Source organism: Carcharodon carcharias, chromosome 20 (assembly GCF_017639515.1).
Source record: "Carcharodon carcharias isolate sCarCar2 chromosome 20, sCarCar2.pri, whole genome shotgun sequence".
Taxonomy (NCBI): domain Eukaryota; kingdom Metazoa; phylum Chordata; class Chondrichthyes; order Lamniformes; family Lamnidae; genus Carcharodon; species Carcharodon carcharias.
Genome location: NC_054486.1, coordinates 6,735,072 through 6,753,900, shown reverse-complemented (window position 1 = coordinate 6,753,900; position 18,829 = coordinate 6,735,072). Strand labels below are relative to the sequence as shown.

At 42.2% G+C, this 18,829-nt stretch overlaps 1 long non-coding RNA gene across 1 annotated transcript; it reads left to right on the top strand.

Moving 5' to 3' along the window:
* The first annotated feature begins 2,544 nt into the window (after positions 1-2,544).
* LOC121292404 lies at positions 2,545-18,585 on the top strand. The gene is made up of 3 exons (XR_005946262.1): positions 2,545-2,666; positions 7,524-7,576; positions 18,574-18,585. It is a non-coding gene; the product is annotated as an uncharacterized LOC121292404 (long non-coding RNA).
* The last annotated feature ends 244 nt before the right edge of the window (positions 18,586-18,829 follow it).

Sequence of the window (18,829 nt, the reverse complement as noted above, 5' to 3'; positions counted from 1 at the left end):
CTTCTATCTCGGAGGATAGAAGCAGTGGGAGGCAGTGGCATAGTGGTATTGTCACTGGACTAGTACTCCAGGTACCCAGGGTGATGCTCTGGGGACCTGGATTTGAATCCCACCACAGCAGATGGTAAAATTTGAATTCAATAAAAAATCTGGAATTAAAAGTCTAATGATAACCATGTCAATTGTCATAGAAACTCACCTGGTTCATTGATGTCCTTTAGGGAAGGAAATCTGCCATCCTTATCTGGTCTGGTCTACATGTGACAGCAATGTGGTTGACTCTTAAATGCCCTTTGAAATGGCCTAGCAAGCCACTCAAGGGCAATTAGGGATGGGCAATATTAGCCAGTGATGCCTACATCCCATGAACGAATATTTAAAAAAAAAAATGACGAAAAACAGCCCAGGACCCAATTGGTTGGTTTAACATCTACGGAAGTGCACAGGATTTCATTAACTTGATAAATTGTCAAGGGATTCAGACAGGGGTATTAATTATCCACCTCCCACTTCAAGGTGAATTTGATGGACACTTGGTTGCACAGCTTCCATTGTTTAAACTTGCCATCTACAATTGGCTGTCGACTGCAAATGTAACAAGCTTTATTTTTGTTCAATTTCCAAATCATTTTTCAATACACTGTAAACAGCAATAGCCCCTTTATTGGTGGCAGCAATGGGTTTCCTAATAGAAATTCCTTTTTCTGATCTTTTTGAACAAAGGGAAGGATCTACGTAGGAATAGCAGTCAGTCCAGACAGCAGCAGAAATGCCACCCTCACGACCCATATTAACAGAGATACACATGATTCAGTTTTGAAGAGGATCAGCATATTTGGCAAAACTGGTTTCCAAAGTAGCTGGCAATTAAATATCCAATGGTACAAATAGTGAAAGCATTCTAATAATATCCGAAAAGAAGCAGGCCAGAGTGTTCAACAATCAATATGGAGTTAGTATTATTAGAGTGTCACTCATAGCTTTTTGCTAGAATTTGCACCACAGAGCAGTAGGTTGTGGCTTCAAATCTCATTCCAGGGACTTGATCACAAAATCTAGGCTGATACTTCAGTGCGGTACTGACGGAGTGCTGCATTGCCAGAGCTGCCACGTTTTTATGAGATGTTAAATGTCTGCCCTCTCAGGTTGATGTAAAAGATACTATAACACTATGTCAACGAAGAACAAGGGGAGCTGTCCCTGGCCTGGCCTGGCCCATATCTCGAACCAAAATCTAAAATTGGATTATCTGGGTCATTATTTTATTGCTCTTTGTGGGACATTGCTGGGTGTAAATTGGCTTATGCGTTCCTACGCATGCGAGCTGTGCCTACACATCAAAACAATGCTTCGCTGGCTGTAAAACACTTAACAACTTCCTGGAATTGTGAAAGGTGCTATATAAATGCAAATCTTTTTCGTTTTATAGTCTGGTTGGCTGTACTCAGATACCAGCAACCATTGTCACACATGATCACCAGTGAAAGTTAGGAGCTATCTTCACAGGATCTGGGGGCTTCACTATCTTGTACAATCCCTAAACCTGTCTGGATGTGCAACCAGAGCTATAAATAATTATGGAAATAGGCTGACTCCAGGAAACTGTGCTATTAGCACATTACTAGTCTGGCAAGATTTATACCAGTTCTTTATTATTTAGAACAGACTTATAAAATCAGCCTTTTCATCTTTGCTCTCATTAGTCTAATCTTAAACTCTGACTCAGATCTACTTTACTTTCTTGTTGTCTTCATTAATAACAGTCTTTGTATGGTTCCTTGCCACATCATTCTATATAAAAATCCAGTATTATGTCCAAGGTCATGGTCAGACACCTATTGCGCCCTTTCATAGAATTTCCAATGTAGCCCTGGTAAATTGAAGTCACCCATAATGATTGCATGTTTCTATACACCCTTCCTACATCTACATACAGAGTGTTTAGTCCACTCCCTCCTTATCTGGTACCTAATAACAGATACCTTCAGTTAATTTCCTTCTTCTCAATCGTGTCCACTGGATTTCCACCTCATCCACATATGAACCAGACAATCCATCTTCATTATATCTAAGAAGCAATGCCTCTAAGTTTATCCTTACAAAACAATCTATGTATGTTTACTCAAACTATTGTAGCCTTGAAAAGTCTCCAGGAAGCCTAGATTGAACCACCCTCTCCAGCAGTTTCATTCATACGACTCTGATACACTCATTTGTAACTTTAAGGCATTTATTATACTCTGTTATATGTTTATTTATCATGTCAGCATTTAGTTATATTCTATGTATTTACCCGCTGAATCTTTTTTCTCTTATGCACAGTCTTCATGTCTGTTCCTTAAATCAATAATTCAATCGTGCATTTTTTTTAATTAAAAAAGTAACACATTGATTGGAGTACAATAACATGGTATTTAAAAGCTTCATTGAAGATTGCCATCATTGCTTATTGCAGGTTTCAATCGCTTTGTGTACATTTATTCATGTGTTTGCTACTTTACAGTACACTGCAAAGGAGGTTTGCTCATCTGGAAGCTCATGTACTCCTCCTGGCTCGAAACATAGCTCACTTGGCTGATGAAATTGGTTCCCAGACATCCTTGCTACTGGAAATACATTCATTGCAACAGGAAGTAAAAAAGACGCAACATGTTTGCAACAAAGTGGTGGGTATTTTTTAAAATTAGTTTACGGGATGTGGGCATTGAAAAGGTGCTGGTGAGCTGCCAACTTGAACTGCTGCAGTATCCGAATTGCTAGAGAAGGTTGAAAAATACTTTAAACAGAATGCAGGTAGTTTCTGAAATGCTACAGGAGAATCAGAAGGTCAATTACGAGAGGATGAAAAATCCTCTATTTGTATGTTGAGGCGTGAGTGAGTTGGGAACCAGCCTGCACCTTAAGACAGGTTTATTTCCAAGCTTACGGAGTAAAGACACAGACTCCTCCAATTCCCCCAACACCCAGGGCTGAATGTTCCCCCTGTTGGGGGGCGGGGGGGGGGGGGGGTTGGATTGCGTGGGAGTGGGCGGGAGTGAGCACGAACCCGATAGGCACCCCCGATCGGGTGCGCGCCGCCATTTTACATGGGCGGGCCAATTAAGGCCCACCCAATGTGATGCTCGCCCAGTGGGGTGGGGGGGGTGGGGGGGTGGGGGGGCGTTCCCTGAGTCGGGACCTGTGCTCTTTCGCACACGAAAGAGCACAGAAATCTCCCTGAGGCATGGAGGTGCCTCAGGGAGATTAGTTAAAGAGTTTAAAAGCTAACTACAAAAAAGAAAATATCATAAGACAAGTCCCCTCATGCGACAGTGTCACATGAGCTGGGACATGTCAAGGAACATCAATGGAAAACCTTCTTTCATTTATAAAAACTTCATGAAACCCTCATCCCGCCCGTGGAGGAGGTTTCGTGAAAAATGCAAAAAACGCCTGGGCTCTTTGCCCGTCTCCTCGTCAACCGGCAGCTCATTTAACTATTTTAATTAGGCCTTAATAGGCCTTTGACAGTTCAGCGGGTGCACAGCCCCCGAACTGAAAATCTAACTGACAGGTGGTGACATCAGGATGCCCACCGACATCACCCCGCGTTAATTTACACGTCGGTGAGCTGGCCCACCCCTGCTCGCCGACCGTAAAATTCTACCCCCAGTGTGAACGGGCACAATTTTCCCATCGGCAATTCGGGGGTGGGGCCCGCTCGCCGACGGGAAAGTGACACGGAACGACATTGGGAGGAACCCCCAATTGAGGCCATGGACAGGATAATTAAGCCAATTACAGGCCCTGCCCGTCCAACCTTAAGGCTGGCGGGCAGGCCAGGAGCCCCTGTGAGCTTTTGATAAAACAGGAAACCTCATCCACTGGCGGGATGGGGTTTCATGTCCGTTTTTAAAAACTTCAATAAAATTTATGTTTCTTATTAACTTGTCCCATCTCGCATGACATTGTCACATGAGGGGGACTGTTAATAATTTTAATATTTTTCTATTTTTAAAGATTTTTACACTGTCAGTAATCTCCCTGAGACAGCACTTAGTCTCAGGGAGATGTGCGCTGTGTCGTGCACATGTGTGAAAGAGCTCACTCTGACAGATGGGGAATCCCTCCACCCCCCTGCACAGGAAGTACATAGCGCATAGCGCTTCCTGTCGGGCAGCCCGCTGGACAAGCCTTAATTGGCCCGCTCACTCAAAATGGCGGCGGGGCCCGTTTTGGCGGTGAAGTTCGGCTGCCTGCCCACCGCCAAGCTGGTGGGGCCCACCCACCCACCCATCAAGGTAAAAATTCTGGCTAACACCTTTTGATACTCTTGCAATGAAGCCCTAATACTTCCCCAATTGGTACAGATGCTCTTGATTACCAACTTAAATCATGTACTCTATTGTAGTCAATGAGGAATACCTCCTTTACACTCAGAGGAAAGTTGAAGGTCTACCCCAATTAATTTAAAAGTAATTTGATTTAAGATTAAAAAAATCGATACTTGCAGATCTTCCGTAGTGTTATTCACAGATAGTCTGGAGCATGTGTGGGAAATAATGCAGTTGTGTAGGGAATAGAGTTGGTAGCCAAACAGTGGAACAGGCAGGGGGATGAGAGTTAAAGAGGTGTTGGAGCTGGGTGTGTGGCCAAGTGAATGTAAAACTGGAACAAGGTCAGTACTCTGCCGCTTAAAGGCTGCCAGCAACAAAGTGCACAAGCTGGCTGGGGCTGGCTGGTTCTGGGAGTGGCATGTGGGAGATGGTTATGCTGTTGAGTTTAAACATTGGAGAGATTACAGTACTGGAGGAATCTGAGGGAATGGCAGGGCCTAGACTCTTTGGAATCTCAGGATTATTGCCAAAAATAAACCTAGAAAACCACCAACTGCTCGACTGCTCCAGCTTCTTTGTTTGACTGCCCTGCCAATGAAGTATGATGTCTTGAAGAATGCTAATATTCTTTACTTATAATTCAGCCTTATCGACATACCAAGTGTGAAAAAACAGAGAGACACTGTTTATCACTAAATTACTAAAATATCACTCTCATATTCCAGGCTTGCAGGTTGTAAAACAAACTTAAACCATTTATAATGATTACATACACATATATAACCATCACATACATAAATAATATATAACAGTTACATATATATATTATATATATGTAACCATAAATATCTTGATAGAACAAGGACATCCTTTCATTAACTGCGAACTAAACTAAATATTTGCAATTTCAATTCACAATCTAATTAGAAATCAGATATTAATTCCTATTTAACTCTTTGATATTTATAAAACTCCAAACAAAATTAGGAATATTTCGTGATTCCAGCATTTGGAAGCGAAATGTGGGAGAGGAAGGGGTTCTGGACTGCAACGTCAGGCAGTGAGATATGGCTAGGATACTCAAGTCAGATCTTTGTGGATGTTAAGGGGATGAGTCAGTGCTGCACCACATAGAGAGGGGGGTGGGTGGCGGAGTGACAGTGTGATGCTTGGGAAGGGTCAGAATGTGGGTTGATGAGGTAAAAATCACAAACTGAGAGATAGAACCAGGGAATGTATTTCCCACAACAGTCCCATATTCTGTGGAGTTAAGGGATTGGCATCCAATGGTGTCCAGGAGTAAGCATGACATGGACTTCTCAGCAGTATTAAAAATTCACAATCAAATAATGTTGCACAAAACAGACAGTATTTTTAATAGGATAGATGGATGGAACTTAATAGGAATTGGCTATTGATTGGAAACAGAATAAATAATCGTGCCACAGACTCTGACATGCAACGTCCATTCCTGTTCCATGTTCTGTCTGTGCTGAAAGCAAATAAAAATGCATTTGGTTTGTTGAAGGTCACATCTACAAAAAGTGTTGTGTTTTGTGATACTGCTGTATTGTAAGCTTGTACAATTTTAGAGGTCATCTGGAGTTAGCAGCTTCTTCATATTATCAGTCATATATACACCACAGACCAATCAGACATAGCAAATGATAGTCTACTTGCTGCAATGAATCTGAAAGTCTCTCTATTCTATTCTTACATTGTTTTTATCGTTTCCCAATCTACTTTGATGTCACATTTTTGGGTGCATCTCTATTTTGGTTCAGCATCACCAGCCGTTTCTGAAAGCAGACCCTGTGTCTGCTGCATTTGGAGTGCATTAGGTTTAACAATAGCAAGACTTAGGGATTGAATAAAGAACCCTTGTTACTTTTTGCTGGCTTACTGGAACATATCATATGTTGCTCCTCATCTTCAGTGAGTGGACTTGTCAGATCTGGACTCAGACTACAATTCACTGGGCAATTTATTTAACATAGAGTGCAAGATCTTGAATTTATAAACTTTGTTATCCCTCCGATATATAAATAACGATGCTCCTCTGCTGCCAATGTCACCAAATTGCTGTGTAACTGACTCATTTACGTGATGAAACATTGCCATATAGATAGCCTTCTGGATGGAAACTAACCGTATAGACTGATCAGCTAAATGCAGGTAGGAATTGGAACCTCAACTATGTCAAAAAGACAACAACAAGCCAATAGCCCTGCTCTGTTCACAGACCCGAAACCCTTTCTTCACCCATAGTTGGCTATCCATAAGACAGAGCCAATTCATTAATCTTTGCCGGACTTGCAGCTCCTGCCAAAGATATGTACAGACTAACTTTTACTTGGCTGCCATTGATACTCAATCACAGAGGACATTTGTCTCCCAAGTTAGATATATTTGTCATAATTGGAATGGCATCAAATATACTTTAAAACAAGCATGACCCAATGCACCTGCACTCGTCAATGTTACCATCTTAAAACCATCTTTTGTTTCAACAGGAGCCTGTCACAGATTTACTGATGTATACTCAACATACCACTGATTCCCATCCAGGCAACCTGTCTGGGTTCTACACTGAATATGTAACAAATCAGCTGATTTGTAATGTGTGAACCTGAGTTATTAGACCCTCAGATTCTAATACAAGTAATAAAGAATTAAAATTAATAATCATGTACAAACAAAATCCATTATTTTTACATTTAATTTTTTGCCTCAGGATCTGTTCCTGTTCCATTTTCCCTGTTGATGAATTAAATGGGCTCCAACCCCATTGTCCAATGGCTAAATTTTTTTGTAACTTGCTTTAGTCTCAGCCTAAGCCTTGGACCCAGTCACCTTCATCAGCTGTCATTGCCCCACCAATCCCCAAGCCTTCACATTCCTCTATTTCCCTCACCCTCAACAATAGCACTAATGCGAGTGTTATTCATTGAACATACTTTGAAAACAATTATGATATATCCTGAATTACATTCAATAGAAAATTGCAATAATTATTGTACACACAAATATATATATATATATACGTATATAGTGCCTTTAACAAAGCGATGAACTTTGTATTTGATACAAAACCCTCTTGTGAAATATACAGCAATGTGTACTGTACATTATTGGATATTCAGGTAATGTGGCTATAATAATGTGGTGCTACTACTGTTAGTGAAGGATTGTGTTCTTTATTGGCAGGTTGGGGACTCTGACAGATTATCTATCAGACAGAATTGCTCCGAGCTTTCACAGTAAGTACATGTTTGGAGCATAGGGTATCTGTAAAGTGATGGATGCAATTAGAAATGTTTGACAGAAAATAAGAAAGAAAGCAAGAAAGGGTGAATGAACAAACTTGTATTTATATGGAGTCTTGCAGGACATCGCAAAGCGCTTTACAGCCAATGAAGTGTAATCACTATTTCAATGTAGGGAAAATGCCCATTGTGTTTGAGTCTGAAAAGTTGAATGTAGGTACGACAAAGAGCCTAAGCCTGCCCTCATCTGATACTTACATACAAGTACTTCCCGTAGGAGCACTGGATGATAATAACAATGTGAATTCAGTGATTTCCACTTGCCACCTCCCCGCATTTCTAACCCGGGGATACTGAAACAATTATGTTGCTCCCATCCTTGTTCCAGCTGAGATCAGGTGACTTAGCCAGGATCAGTGATTTAAACCGGGTTCCTAGTTCTGTGTAGCTCAGCCACTCAACACCCATTATTACTTGGAAAAACTCAACAGGTTTGACAGCATCTGTGGAGAAGAAGACAGAGTTAACATTTCGAGTCCGTATGACCCTTCATCACGTTTTGATGACTCGAAACGTTAACTCTGTCTTTCTCTCCATAGATGCTGTCAGACCTGTTGAGTTTTTCCAGCTATTTCTGTTTTTGTTTCAGATTTCCAGCATCCGCAGTATTTTGCTTTTACCTATTATTACTTATTGCTTTTAACTTGTTGAAATAGCAGAGGTGTGTAGCACATTATATGACCAAAGTCAGGCATGTAATCTCCGCAGAGGTTTTAGTAAGATGGCATTTACATTAGAAATGAAGCAATTGACAAGAATGGAACAGTGGAGGTGGCAAAAATCTGTAATTTACTGATGTTGCTGTTTTCAGAATTCTATCTGAACCACGAACAGAAAAGAAAGTAGGACATACACCTCGAGCCTGCTCTGCCATTCAATAAGACCACTGCTGAACCACCTCAGATCCACTTTCTCACCCAATCCCAGAAATGAGTCTGACTTACACAAAGAGTAACAATTTATAGAGACAAATGAACAAAAATATTGGACATTACAGTTCAAGCTGAAAGGCTGCAATTTTCAAAACTGTTTTCCAATATTCTCCTGTCTAACTCCACTTCAAAGAATAATGAGTCATTTTATTTAGAGAATATCCTATAGGTTGAACAAAAGATGCAACTGCTATAGATTTGAAATGGAAAACACTGGTAATACTCAGCAAATCACATTTGATGTTTCAGGTAATGAACTCTTCCTCAGAATTGGAAGATATTACAGGCTAACAGCATTTAAAGAGGAACACCACAAGGGAAAAGGAGAAGAGAGAATACACAAAAAAAAACACACACACACACCCACAATAATCACATACACAGGAAGACAAATAAGAAATAGGAACAGGAGTAGTCCATTCGGCCCCTCAAGCCTGCCCCGCCATTCAATAAGATCATGGCTGATTTGCCCCAGGCCTCAACTCCTCTTTCGTACCAGCTCCTCATAGCCCTCAACTCCCCAATATATCTATGTTCTCTTTGGACACTTTCAGTGATCTAGCCTCCACAACTCTCTGGGTTAGAGAGTTCCAGACATTCACTAGCCTCTGAGAGAAGAAATTCCTTCGCATCTCAGTTTTAAATGAGTGGCTCAATAGGCCGAAGGGCCTTTTTCTGTGTTGTAGACCTCTGTGACTCTATGTCCCCTTATTCTGTAACTATGTCCCCTCATTCGAGATTCCTCCACTAGTGGAAACATCTTCTCAACATCTACCCTGTCTATAGAATGATAGAGCTGGGAAAAGGAGATGGTGATATCCCAGATATGTGACTGAGATTAAAGGAGACATAATGAGAATGATCAATGTCTGATGCTCCTCCAGTTTGTGTTGAATGTCATTGGTAAAATGTATAAAGCTAAAGGCAGAGAAGTCAGATTTGTAATGGAAGCTGAGAGTCACAATTGTGGACACACTGGATGTTCTGCAGAAATGATCACCAGACCTATGTTTGATCTTTCTGATGTATCAGAAAATGCAGACTAATCTGCCAACAGCATGTAATTCTTTTACACCAGGACACAGCATTGCAAAGGATTCTTGTGGGACACTTCATACAAAATGTAGTGGAATCAATAACAGGGACCATGATTGTTGTCAAATCCAGCAGGTTCACTCCTGCCTTTTAGGGAAGGAAACCTACTGTCCTTATCTGATCTTGTGTGAACCAATCTCACACTAACATAGTAGACTCTTATAATTAGCCTCTGATATGGCCAAACGAGCAGTTTACTTATATCCAGGGCAACTAGGCTTGGACAATAAATAGTGATCCTTTAAGCAATACTAACATCCTAATTCCTTTGTTTCTTTTGTTCTGTTGCACAATTCTCAAAATACCGAATGTCCTTTAACCAGCAGCTCTCTGTCTTTGCCTTCCATTCCAGGTCTCACCTTAGCCTCTCCACTGTTGCCCTCAGTATTGATAGTGTAGGAAGAATGGTTCCTTGTGGAGTTTTTCATTGCAGTGTGCATCTCCATTCCAGGCAGGAGAATGAAGTCAAAACAAACAAGAGTGGCCATAAAGTGGTTCACAAACAAAGTGACTACCCTGGACTGGAGCTGGGTGAATCACTGCTGCAAGAGCAGCCTCCCACTCATTTCTCCTGCATAATGGAAAGGTTCATTAAGCACATTGGCACAATTCAGCTGAGAGTGGAATTCTGGAATTGAACATACTTACCCTCTGCATTTAATGCATATTGCCAACAGTTGGAAGTGATTTCCACTTCAAGAGCCACCACATCTTACAACAAGCGGAAACACCCAGATATTATACCATGAAGATGAATTTCATGTAGCTCTTACTTAATTTCAAAAAGTTTTTGAACTTGGGTGAAGCAAGTTAGTGCAACTGAGATAAACTCAGAGAGGTTACCTTAGTTCATTTGGGGGATGTCCTGCTAACTAGTTTTGGAACTGCGCTGGCATTGTCCAGGGGAATGCCTGTCACATCGGCAGGGCAGTGCACCAGAGTGAGCAGGAAAAGAAGGGCAGAAATTATCTGTTAAAATAAATCTTCATTTCTCTGCCTGTAGGCGGATCCTTGGCAATTATTCAGTGAACCACGGTAAAGTGCTGTGATTTTTGCTATGGGTAGGCTGAGGCAATAGGCCCCAAGTCTCCCTCAGCTAGAACAGGGCTGTGGGCATGAATCTGACCCGCACACTAGCCGCTCAACCAGCTGAGCTAACCACACCCTCAAAACAAAAACTGCTCCTGAAAATAATTCCATTCAATGTTCAGCCATACACAGTGATTTGTTCATAGTTTGTTTCTCCAGCGTACATCTAATTACTTTTCATTTTAGTCCTGTGCTTTTAAGTAGATAAGAATTAAACTGATTATAAATATGACTTAAACCAGATTACTGTGACTTTTGTTAATCTAGTAACGACCTCACTGTTAGGATGTAAAAATAGCTCATTTAAGTAATCTTTAGTATTTTAGTCAATTCAGAATGTTTGTGATAGAAAGAGCTCCACAGTGGTGCAGGATTCTGGGAAGCGGCATGTAGGTTTGTGCCTAGTTTCCCATACTTTAGCTGTGGTTTTAGGGAAAGGTGCTGAGTGGACCCAAGAGGACACAACTGGAGGGGAATTACTCTCAATCTCCCACCTCTACCTTGCCCATTTCTTACTTTACCGTCACAGGGCAGCAGCTGTGGAAGCCTGGCCTGATACTCTGCTCACACTCACTCACTCCCTTTGTTCTCACATTTTCCACTAATGATGGCACAAGACGTCTGTTGTTGGGAAATTGCTGGAATCCATTATTGAAGACATTTACAAAATCATAATTCAATCATGCAGAGTCAACATGGTTTTGTGAAAGAAAAACAGTGTTTTGACAACTCTATTTACCATAGAAACCATAGAAAAGTTAAGCACAGAAGGAGGCCATTCAGCCCATCTTGTCCATGCCAGCCTGAGGACACCCAGGTGCCCTTTCTAATCCCACCTTTCTGCACCCGGCCCATAGCCCTGCAACTTACAGCACTTAAGGTACAGATCCAGGTACTTTTTAAAAGAGTTTAGAGTTTCTGCCTCTACCACCAACTTGGGCAGTGAATTCCAGACACCCACTACCCACTGTGTAAAAAAGTTCTTCCTCATGTCCCCCCTACACATTCGGCCACCTATCTTGAATCTATGTCCCCTGGTTCTAGAATTCTCCACCAAGGGAGACAATTTTATCCTGTCCACTTTATCTATTCCCCTCATAATTTTGTACACCTCAATCATTTGAATTTTTTTTCAAGGATGTAACAAGCAAGGTGGATAAAGGGGAACCAGCAGATATAGTCTCTCTGGATTTTCATATAAAAAGGTTACCAAACAAGGTAATGGTCTTGGGAGTAATACATTAGCATGGATAGGGGATTGGCTAACTAACAGAAAAGACAGTCAGGATAAATGATTCATTTTCAGGTTGGCAAACTGTACTAGTGTTGGAGGTAATTCAGCGCAGGTTTTCTAGGTTGATTCCTGGGATGAAAGGGTTGTCTTATAAGGAAAGGCTGACATTCATTGGAGTTTAGAAGACTAAGAGGGGATCATATTGAAACATATAAGGTTCTAAGGGGGCTTGACAGGCTAGAGGATGTTTTCCATCATGGAGGAATCTAGAGCTAGGGGGCACAGTTTCAGGATTAGGGGTTTACCATTCAAGATGGGAATGAGGAGGAATTTCTTCTCTCAGAGGGTCATTAATCTGTGGAATTCTCTACCCCAGTGAGCAGTGGAAGGTGGACCATTGAATATACTCAAGGCTGAGTTGGACAGATTTTTGACTGACATGGAGTCAAGAGTTACGGGGGCCAGATGGGACAATGTTGAGGCCACAACTAGTAATGATCTTATTGAACATTAGAACAGGCTTGAGGGGCTGAATGGCCTCCTCCTGCTCCTATTTCTTATGTTCTCATTAAGAATTCAGAAAGGCTTTAAAGGAGAAAAGTAATGTCAAAAGTTTTAGTCCTTAAGGTAAACTAATTTAATGGACTTTACTATATTATTTATTTCCAATCAGAAGTTATAATTGAACTAAATTATGTTAAAGGATTTCACAAAGTTTATTATGCGGTACCTGACATTTGCCACACGGTGTCAGAATAACTTCCTTTCCGTGACTGCTGTATTTTAGGCATTTTATTGGGCAGGACTTTCGGCTTGGCGTGTGGGCACCGACACCCACAAACGTGACGTAGCGCGTGATGATGTTGAACGAGTGTCCCGACTACATCGTGCACTTGCACGATAATTCGGCCAGTGGGCGTGTGCGAAAGTCAGCAGCGCGCCCGTCGACAAATAAGAGGGCTGTCAAACCCATTAGTCAACTAACTAAATTGGATGTTTAATTGAATGTTTAATTTAACTAAATTGAATGTTTCGCTGACCGTCCAGCTGTTTGGCCGAATCGGCCAGGCGGCCTTTGCATTTTTTGTGAAACCTCATCCAACAGCGACTTAAAATAAAAATTAAAATTTTTAAAACTCATTTTTCACATCCCCCTGTTCGTTTAACAGAGTCGCACGTGGGGACATGTTTTCCCTATTATTGAAATCTCTATTTTTCACGTGAAAAATCTTCAGCTCCCTGAGACAGCTCTGTACCTTCAGGGGGCTTTTACTGAGCGCACTCATGCGCACACGCACACACTTTAACGCTTGCCCTCCTCCCACCCAGGCAGCGCCAAGGTTATCAGCATGTGTTTCACGCTGTCTGGCCGTTAATTGGCCAGCCAGCAAGAAATCTCGGTCAGGGCCCACTCACCATGCCCACCTGAGAAGGGGAAAATCCTTCCCTTTATTTTAATATAGGCTGTAGAATTTTCAATAGATTTATCTTTAAAAGTTTCTGTCATTAGGATAATGGGAGAAGGGCATCCAGGTAGAAATCCCAACACTGAAGAGCCACTTTCCCCATTTTATATATACCAGATGAGCTTTTGATCTCTGTTTACCCTTAATTGGAGGGCCAAAGCATTTTTTAAATTATTATAACTTTTGTAGCTATTCCATGACCCAGGGAGATTAGTCCCCAATGTCAGAGGAAGTGCAGTTCATTTTTATGTGTGCCACCAGTTGTGTGAGTGCTTCGAGCTTGCTGCGCATGTGCCTATATTCTAAAGTACACACTATATCATCAGTACTGTTTTATACGTGCGCATTATTTATACCAACGGAAATGGTCTGTTTTAATTAGAACATTGGCCCAGATTTTGTGGTCTAAATTAATGATGAGCCTATCAACACCCACTGTTAAAGAGCAAATCAGAAAACAATTTCCAGTGATTGCACACACACATTTAAATGTGGAACTCAGGAAGTTGATGTTCAATTTACTGCACTCCTCCAGGAGCGGCGCTATGCAGTATTTTGCTGAGAGACCGGGCATTTAATTACATGGAAGGGCGTGAATTTATGGTACTGACCCATTAGATACCCACTAACCATGCCAGGAAAAGTTAGAGTTTGTCTATCCAAATGTAAGTCAATTCTAAATGGCTTGGTAAGTTTTAACTACAACCAAACAACCTCTCTAGCACTGAAAATATAATTTTAAAAATGTGGGATGTCATTTCAGATTTTAATCATTGTTGGATTTTCAAAACATTGGACAGGATTTTATGTCCCACAGCTGGGCGAGCGTCTGACTCGATCAGGCATAAAATAGCGCACGGCAATGTGAGTGTCCTGACTTCATCGCGCACTCGTGTGATATTTCAGTTGACTGACGCATGCGAGAGTCGGCTGCGTGCCCGCCGACAATTAAGAGGCTATTAAGGCAATTAATCCATGAATTAAAAGCTCTTTGTCGCTGCCCGTCTAACCTTCCGGTTGGCAGGCAGATGAATCAGCCAGGCGGCCTTCGCATTTTTTGAGGGAACCTCATCCATGGGCGGGATGAGGTTTCCAACATTAATTATAAAAAATAAAAATGTTTTGACAGCATTTTTTACTCTGTCCTTGTTCATGTGAGGGGGTCCTATGTGGGGACATGTTTTTCACATTCTCAAAATCTTTATTCTTGATGTTAGAATTTGTCAGCTTCCTCAGGCACTCCCTGCCTACAGGGAGTTTTCAGTGCGCTGCCCTGCGCATACGCAGACTTTAGCACTCGCACTCCCCCCGCCCCCACTCCAGCAGCGCGTGTTTCACGCTAGCGAGACATTAATTGGCCAGCCACCGTCTAATGTGGTGGGGGGCCGATTGTGGGTGGTGGGCCACTTCCCGGTCGCTCCTGGACCTGCCCAATGACCTGAAAATCCTGCTGATTCATTTTTTTTAAAACTTTCTTCCCATTAGCCCCATCTTTCTTTCTGTTTCGTTTTGCGTTCTGTACATGATTTGGTGTTGAATTAAATATTCTATCTTACACTTCCTAGTTTCGACTCTGCTCGTCTCAGTCAGGATTCTTCAATCTGATTAGTTAAGGAGATGGATCGTTGCGTGCCCTGTTCACGCCAGTTCCAGATCCCCAGTAGCATCTGCAATGCTGTTTGAACTCTCCAATTACTGCAAATCGCTGCACAATTCCCCATGTCTGTGGCCAGGTGTAAGTGTAATGAACAGTTAGCACCATTTGTTCTCTGCTGACTACAAAATCCCAGCTGTCAAACATATAGCAAGAGTAGATTTGGACCCTGATGCTCAAGTTCTCTCAACATGCTGTTTATGAGAGTTTTAATGTGGCTCAGTTTGTAGCTTTCTTGTCTCTGTCGCACAGGGTTTCTACATTCAAACCACACCATGGACTTGAATACGAAATCTACATAAAGTACTTTACTTATCTTTAAATATCATCTGTCATATCCTCAGAACATCCCAAGATGCCCAATCAATGAATTGCTCTTGGAGTGTAGTCACCCTTATTTCGTAAGATCGATTTACCACAAAGTTCCACAAACTGTAATAAGATTAATAACAGGTTCTTCTGTTTTTGGTTAGCCAACACAAATCCCCTAACTTTCTTCAAATAATGCTATGGGATCTAGTACATCTGTTGAGAGGGTAGACAGAGCCTCAGTTTAACATCTAATTTGAAAGACAGTATTCCATCATCAGTTTGAATAATGTCCTTAAACCTGTCATAGTGCTTGAAACTGCAGAGCCAAAAGCCAACCTGCCAGAACAGGTGACCGTTACAGATTCCACAGGACTACCTGAAAAAGAGCAGAGAAACCTCCGAGTGCCCTGACCAACATCACCAAAAACAAAATATCCAGTCTGTTAGTTATTTGCTCCCTAAGTCAGCCTCCCATCTTTCATGAATTGTAGCTCATCCAAAACTAGCTGCTCAAATCCCAACCCCTCAGATAATGAAGATCTCCACCTCAATGTGCAAAAATACCTGGACAATATTCGGCTTGGGCTGATAACTGACAAGTAACAGTGGTGCCACACAAGTGTTAGGCAATCACCATCTCCAACAAGAGATGTTTAACATTTTCCCTTCACATTCAACCATCACTGAATTCCCCACCAGCAACATCTTGACTTCATAGTGACCAGAAACATAATGGAGGCAGCCACCTAAAGATTGGGGCTACGAAGGTCAGAGACTGGGGGAATTCTGCAGTGAGTGACACACTTCATGGTTTTCTAAAGCCTGTTTATTATCCATAAAGCCTTTCCTTCAATCTCACTTGGTCAAAATCCTGGAACCCCCTTCCTAACAGCACTGTGGGTCTACCTACACCACATGTACTGCAGCGGTTCAAGAAGGCAGCTCACCACCACCTTCTCAAGGGCAGTTAGGGACGGTCAATAAATGCTGGCCCAGCCAGCGAAACCCACATCCCATGAATGAATAAAAAAAAAGCCAGGAGTGTGATGGACCAATTTCCACTCACCTGAATGAGTGTAGCTCCAACAACGTTCAACAAGCTCAACACAATTCAAATCGAAGCCACTGGCTTGCTCAGCACCCGATCTGCCAGCATAAAAATACACTCCCTCCACCCACCGACGCACAGTAGCAGCAGTGTGTGTACCAGCTACAAGATGCACTGCAGCAACTCACCAAGGCTCCTTCGACAGCACCTTCCAAACTCACGACCTCTACCACCGAGAAAAAGGAGAAGCAGACGCATGGGCCAGAGCTTTTCCCTCGCTGGGCGGGGTGGAGGGGGGGGTGGGGGGTGGGGGGGGTAGTCGGGAAGCCGAACACCTCCTGCAATAGGCTCCGCTCCGCGATTTCACACGGGCGGGCCAGTTAAGGCCTGCCCTGTGTGGATTGCAAGCAGCTGCGCTCAGTGCTAGCTGTGCAGGCAGGGGGAGGAGGGAGAGTGAGCCTGGAGCGGAGTTCATGCACGCGCACGAGAGAGAGCGCTTCAATCTCTCCGAGGCACCCGAGGGAGCTTTTTAAAAAAATGATTAAAGGCAGTAAAAATTTTAATAAAGCATGTCCCATTGTGTGACTCTGTCGCATGAGCTGGGACATGTTTTTAATTCAAAAGTAAAGCTTTTGTTTAATGTTTATTTGCTTTAGGAAACCTCTTCCCGCTCGTGGATGAGGTTTACTAAAATATGTAAAGGCCGCTTGGCCTTTTTGTCTGCCCGCCAACCGTTGGGTTGGACGGGCAGCGTAAATTTGATTTTAATAAGCTTGTTAATGGCCTTAACAGGCCTTTCAGTTATTGGCCACCTGCAGCTGACACCAGCGCGTGGCTGCTGAATGAAATATCGTGCGAGTGCGCGATGACATCAGGACGCACAGCTGACATCATCGCGTGTCATATTACACTCGGGCGTGGCAGGCACCCACCTGCACGCCGATCGTAAAATTCTGCCCATGGGAACACCACCCCCTGGAAGTTCCCCTCCGAGCCACTCACCACCCTGATTTGGAAATATATCGGCCGTTCCTTCACTGTCGCTGGGTCAAAATCCTGGAACTCCCTCCCTAACAGCACTGTGGGTGTACCTACACCACAGGGACTGCAGTGGCTCATCATTACCTTAAGGAAAATTAGGGATGGATAATAAATGGTGATTGTGCCATCTCCCATGAACAAATGAAAAGGGCACAGTAAAAGCTCACACTAAAGAGCAATGTGAGAATGACCAGGCCTTCTGCTTTTATGATGTTGACTATCGGGATAAATATCGGACAGGATACTGAAGAAAACCCCGATCTTTGAAATAGTGCCATGGGATCATTTACATCCACCTTAGAAAGTAAGCAGGGCCTTGGTTTGATACCTCATCTGAATTCAGCACTTCCAAGAGTGCAACCCTCCTTCAGCTCTGCACTGAAGGGTCAACCTAGATTTTTTTTGTGGTCAAGTCTCTGAAGTGGGACTTGAACCTACAATCCTGTGACACAGAGATCAGAGTGCTACTAACTGAGCCATGGCTGATACACCCTAACTCCCCCTGGCTTCTCCATCTTTCTCCTTCTCCCTTAAGATTCTCCTCAGAAACTGCCTCTTTCTCTGAGCTTTTAGTTGCCAGTCCCATTGTTTGCTTCTTTGATTTGATATCAAATTTTATCCAATTTGTGAAGCTCCTTAGGACGTTTCACTACATTAACAGCACCATGTAAATATAAGTGGTTGTTGTTTGTATGCCTTGTTGGAGCATTTTCCTACATAATTATAGTGACTGCATTTCAAGAGTGCTATGGGACACCATGAGATCATGAAAAGTACTATTTGAGTTTAAGTTGATTTTTACAGAATGGCTGTGGTCTTTAGTCTTATTTCTTGAACAACTTCTCACATGTAAGGACAATTTTACCCTAAGTGTTTATTCTGACAGTTTATGTCCATTCTTTACTGACTCGACAATGGAACTATTTGTTCTGAAATTGTTGCAGGTTGGTTTATAAAGTTCCCGATGTTAGCTATGACTATTTGTAACTTCTCATTATCTCTGCTTGACTTTACCCAGATGTGTTAAACGTTTTATATTTTTGCTTCAATTTGTCAACAGCTGCTGTGGAGAAAAACCTTCATTGATGTCAGTATTTCTGAAGAAATTAGGATATGAGGTAAACAAATGACAACTCACAAATTGGGACAAGGATAAACTTTCTTCATAGTTGCAATGACATAACTCAGCTGATTTTCTGAGGGAAAAATAGTTTAAAACAATGGTTAAAATATTTTGATGGGGCCATAACCCCCAGATTATCAAGAGATTTGCACCTACATGTAAAGTTGTGTCAAAGTTATCTCACTTTACCCAT